Source organism: Capricornis sumatraensis, chromosome 23, assembly GCF_032405125.1.
Source record: "Capricornis sumatraensis isolate serow.1 chromosome 23, serow.2, whole genome shotgun sequence".
NCBI classification, from domain to species: Eukaryota; Metazoa; Chordata; class Mammalia; order Artiodactyla; family Bovidae; genus Capricornis; species Capricornis sumatraensis.
Window position 1 is genome coordinate 15,863,487 of NC_091091.1, and position 5,874 is coordinate 15,869,360.

Here is a 5,874-nt window from a genome sequence, read left to right on the forward strand (position 1 = left end):
TTGAATGATTATTCAACCAAGGAAATAAAAAAATAAATCGTGGGTCCTGCCTTCAAGGAGGTTTTCATAAGCAGTATAGTTTTCTGCCTTTCATCCTGTTTACTTAGGTTTCACTCTGTGATGGGCTTGACATCTTTTAAACTAGGTAGTGCCTGGGGTGAAATTCCACTGGGTTCATGACCCTCCTTCTCTCTTCCTTGCAGACCACCACTCCTAATGGGGTGGTTACCCAGCAGCTTCCATGCTGCTCCCAGTTCTCTTAGAGCCCAGTCAGTTGCTTCCTATTGAGGAGTGGCTAGAAAGGGGTATTAAGTATGTCTTTTTATTTTCTTTATTCTGATAGTTTGACATCCAGGCCCTTGCTGACTTTGGAGAGACTGCCCCTCCCAGGGTTAGCCAATTCCTAGAGATAGTAAATGACTCACCTGTGAACAAATCTTTCACATGCAAACCAACCAATGCAGAGTCCATGTTTCCAACAGCCTCCTCTACGGGGCCCTCACATCCCGGACCGCTGATCAACTCAGGGGCAGGTACCAGATTATTAGAGACCGCTCTGATGCCCCAAAGCCCACTGAGATTATTCAGACTAGTGCCGTAAGGCTCTTGTCCACATTTTTCTTCACCTCCTCTGCCTCCTGACCAACCCTAGTGCTTCCCCATCTGGCCGCTCTGCATGGTGCACCATGCCTCCTGTTTTATACTTTTGGAAACTGAGACCACAACTTCCTTTGTGATGGTCATTTCCATGTCTGAGTATCTTTTTTGTTTTAATTGGAGAATAATTGCTTTACAAAGTTGTGTTGTTTTCTGCTGTACAACAACTTGAATCAGTCATAGTTTTATATATATATAGATATATCCTTCCATCTTGAGTCTGGCTCCCCCTCCCACGTGCCTGCATGTCTTACCACACCTAATTAAAACAAATTTTGGGTACCCTTACAACAAAGGGAAAGAAAACGGAGGAGGAAGAATCAGAGACAAGAGCCAGCTGGGGAGGGAGGGTAGAATTCAAAGCAGTAAATAAGATCACAACCCCTAATACTCATCTCAAATGCTTTCATTGACAGAATTTCACCCAGCCTTTGACAAAAGCCTGTGAGGTCAGCATTATTAATCTCATTTTACACACAAAAAATTGAGACCCAGAGAAGTTAAGTGATTTGACCAAGACCCACAGCCAGGAGTGGCAATGTTGGGACTGGAGCTCAGATCAGATTCCACAACCCAATGGCAGCCTCCCAAATAAACAGAGAATAAGAAGGGACTATGGCTGTCTGTGATATTAAAAAAATTTTTTTTAATATTTATTTATTTATTTGGCTGTGCCAGGTTTTAGTTGTGGCATTCAGAATCTGTTGCAGCATGTGGGATCGAGTTTCCTGACCAGGGACCCAATCCAGGCGCCCCGCATTGGGAGCAGAGAGTCTTAGTAAGTCCTCAGTCATGTCTGACTCTTCTCAACCCCGTGGACTGTAGCTCATCAAGCTCCTCTGTCCATGGGATCTCCAGGCAAGAATACTGGAGTGGGTTGCCATGCCCCACTCCAGGGGATCTTCCTGACCGAGAGATTGAACCTGGGTCTCTTCTGTCTCCTGCAACGGCAGGCGGATTCTTTAGTGGTAAAGATTCTTTAGCGCCACCTGGGAAGTTCCTTAGACAGTGGACCATCAGGGAAGTTCTTGTCTGCGATCTTGTAATCCAAGTATGTGTTCTATTTGCTTTTAGCTCACGAGTTTACAGAACTCTCTGAAGACAGAGACTTTGTCTTGTGTTACCTTGCCTTCCCCACTGCTTGGTACACAGTAGTGTATCCACAGGTACACGTTGAACTAAGGAATGAAGAGAAATCAAAAGGGGGCAGATAAATAACTCCAAGCCTCCTAGGGAGCCCACTGACTTCCCTTCCCTTGTACTTGGCTCTGATGCACCAAGAAGTGCAGGCATATTGAATTGATAAAGGAAATTGTGAGATGTTTCCTACACAAGACACTGAAGCTTATGTCAGAACAATTTTAAAAGAAGTGGTCAAAAAAACCTTTCTGTAGTCTTGAAGAGCTTCAGGCCAGAAAAGCTCTTCTGGTCTGGCTTGCATCTGGCCTGTCTTTTCTTCACTGTGGCGCACTTCTGGGATTGAGAAATTGGGGCTATGTTTCTCAGAATGCCTAAGTATCTAACTACTCTTCATTACAGATGGCTGGGCCTAAGATTAACTACTAGTTTCCTTTGTTTTACCAAATAGATGTGATCTACCATCATATCTACATTTAGCTGTAATATGCAGTCTATTTTTCCACTGACCTCTATCCTAAAACTGGAGATGCATTCTGTGCTAAAAACAGCACGTTTTATTTACAATCAATGGCAGGTAGTAACTCTTCTCTGTTATCACCTTTCAAAACTGAGCTACTCACAGTTTTTCTGAATAGGTTGGCCCTTTTTAAGCCCTGTGGGCTTAAAATCTTAAATTTGGGAATCAGACAAATATGAGTTGAGTCCCAATTAGTAGTAGCTATATGACTTTCATCTCCTTATCTGTAAAATGGGGTGATAATAACACTTACCATACAAACTTGTTGAGAAGAAGCAATATATTATTCAAATACATAATTATATAATACAATATTATATGTTATTTATATATTATGTAATGTATATTATATGTACAATATACATTATAAATATATAATATTGTTAGTGAACACTAATATAGGGAAAATGCTTTATCTATATGCCTGGCACATAATCAGTATTCAATATGTGGTAGCTAGAGTTAACACCTTTGGGAAACCTCTTACATTGTTGGTGGGAAGGTAAATTGGTGCAGCACTATAGAGGTTCCTCAAAAAACTAAAAATAGAGTTGCCGCATGATCCTGCAATCCCTCTCCTGAGCATATATCCAGAGAAAATTGTCATTTGAAAAGATACATGCATCCTGGTGTTCCTAGTGGCATTATTCACAACAGCCAAGACATGGAAACAACCTAAATGTCCACTGACAGAGAAATGGATAAAGAAGATGTGGTTCATACATATGATGCAATATTACTCAGTCATGAATGAATGAAATTATGCCATTTATAGCAACATGGATGGACCCAGAGATTATCATACTAAGTGAAGTAATTCAGAAAGAGAAAAGCAAATACCATTTGATATCACTTACATATGGAATCTAAAGTATGGCATAAATGAATTTATCTATGAAAGAGAAACACACTTATAGACCTAGAGAACAGATTCGTGGTTGCCAGTGGGGAAGGGGCTTGGGGGATTGGATGGATTGGCAGTTTAGGATTAGCAGATCCAAACCATTACATATAGGATGGATAAACAACAAGGTCCTTCTGTATAGCAGAGGGAACTCTATTCAATGTCTTATGGTAACATATAATGGCAAAGAATCTGAAAAAGAATATATATATATTTTTATTTATGTACATGGTAACTGAATCACTTTGTTTATACCTGAAACTAACACAATATTGTAAATTAACTATAATCAATAAAATACAATTTTTAAAAGAGAGTGAGTACCTGTAAATGTTCTGTTCTTGGCTGGGCATTGCAAACGTTTGCTGTCTGGGCATGAGTACAGCATCATTGGCTTCTGGTCAAAATTCCCTGCTTAGCCACCCTCTTCATCAGCTGGATAGTACATTCCTTCTTTCTCTCCAGCTCCTGTTTTCCCTCTTTTGATGAAGGAGCGCTATGTTCCAGCTCCATGTTCCTACAGCACTTTCACACATTAGTTCAGCAACTATTTACTGAGCAGTGTTTCTTTTTTATGTCTGTTGCTACATTAACAAACCACCCCAAACTTACTGGCTTCAAACAGCAATCATTTTGTTTGCTCACAGCTCTTCAATCCGATCTGCGCTCAGTTGAAAGTTTCTTCTTCTGTTCTTGCCGGTGGTCACTCACTCTGTGGCTGCATTCACCTGGTAGATCCATTTGGGGCTGAACTCAGCCCGGAGGCTAAGGTGACAGGATCTCTCTTTACAGACTCAGAATTTCTAACTCTCTATATGGCCTTTTCACAAGGAGCCCGATATCTTACATTGCACCTCAGGGTTCCTAAAACCCCCAAAGCAGGAGCTGTTGCGTCTTCTTAGAACTCTGCCCTGGCGCTGGAACAGTATCACTTCTGCCACATTTTGTTGGTTAAGCAGAACCAGCCTGGCTTCCAGGGGAGGGGGCACAGAGCATGGACCTTGGGGAGTGTAGTTCACTGAGTGCCACTAACAGGCTGAAAAAGCACATTCTCACACTTTGCTGGACTTGCTGGTGAGCATGTCAAACCAGGTTCCAGCCTGGAGTCTACCCAAGGCAGGGGTTCTCAAAACTTGAAAGTGTATCAGAATCACCCAGAAGCCTTGTGAAAACACACATTGCTGGCCCCCACCCCAGAAACCCAAGAATTAGTATCTCTAACCAGTTTCTGGGTGATACGGATGCTGCTGATCTGAGAACACACTTTGAGAACCACTGTTCTGGGGCTGCTTCAGCACTGCAATAAATCCCCAGAGATTTTAATTCAATTGGTCTGGGGTTAGATATCTGTATAAAAAAAAACAGCAACCATTTCCTAAGTGATCCTAATGTACAGTCAGGGTTGAGAACCACCGCTTTTAGAGTCTAGTCTGTCTCCCTCATTTTTCTTAAAGCTTCCTTGAGCTAGTAACAATTTGATTCATCTTTATGACCACATCTGAATATTTCCCTTCAAAAACAAGGATTCTCAAATTTTGCTGTACTTTAGAATTTAATGCGATTTTTAAAGTCTCGAGGTCCAGGTTACACTTCAGACTAATCATATCAGAACCTCTAGGAATGTAACCTAACCATTATGTATCTTTTTAAATTCTCTAGGTGATTCTGAAGTGCAGCCAAGTTTGAGAATGGGTGCTTTAAACAGCCTTATTGCCATTTTCCCTGTACACATTTCTAAATTAAAAATAGCCCTTACCATGATAATCTCCAATGTTTTCCTTCAAACACTGAAAACACCAGAGGATATTTTAACCTAGAATCTTACCTTCTCCTCTATCAACTCCCACTGATATCTGCGTTCATACTTCCGTTGCATAATCTTGATTTAGGGAAACTGGATTTCACCACATTTGCCATTGAAAAACTTCTTACCCAAGACTGTGAGGAACTTTTAGTGAGGAAGGGGTTAAGAAGGTAGGCCTATTGCATGCTGGGAGCTGTAGTTCAATAGCACTGCCCAGTCAGCGAGGCAACTGTAGGCTTAAGTGCTTAGTCCCTTCAGTCGTGTCCCACTCTTTGTGGCCCCGTGGACTGTAGCCCACCAGGCTCCTCTGTCCATGGGATTCTCCAGGCAAGAATACTGCAGTGGGTTGCCATGCCTTTCTCCAGGTGATCTTCCTGACCCAGGGATTGAATTCGTGTCTCTTATGTCTCCTGAATGGGCAGGCAGGTTCTTTACCACTGGCACCACCAGTGAGGCGCTAGGAGTTGCCAAAGCGATACCCAGTAACCCACATGTCCTTTAGAGAGGCAGTGTCCAGTAGTGACCAATACCTTGGGCATCAGAGTCAGAATGCCTGGGTTAGATTCTATTGCCACTCCTCACCACCGCTAGTGGTAAAGAACTCGCCTGCCAATGCAGGAGCTGTAAGAGAAGCAGGTTTGATCCCTGGGTCAGGAAGATCCCCTGGAGGAGGGCATGGAAACCCACTCCAGTATTCTTGCCTGGAGAATCCCATGGACAGAGGAGCCTGGTGGGCTACAGTCCATGAAGTCGGAAAGAATTGGACACAACTGAAGTGGCTTAGCACACATGCATGCAGAGGAAATAAACCCCACAGGCTTTGTGGCATGGCCAAAAAATAAATCAAAATAG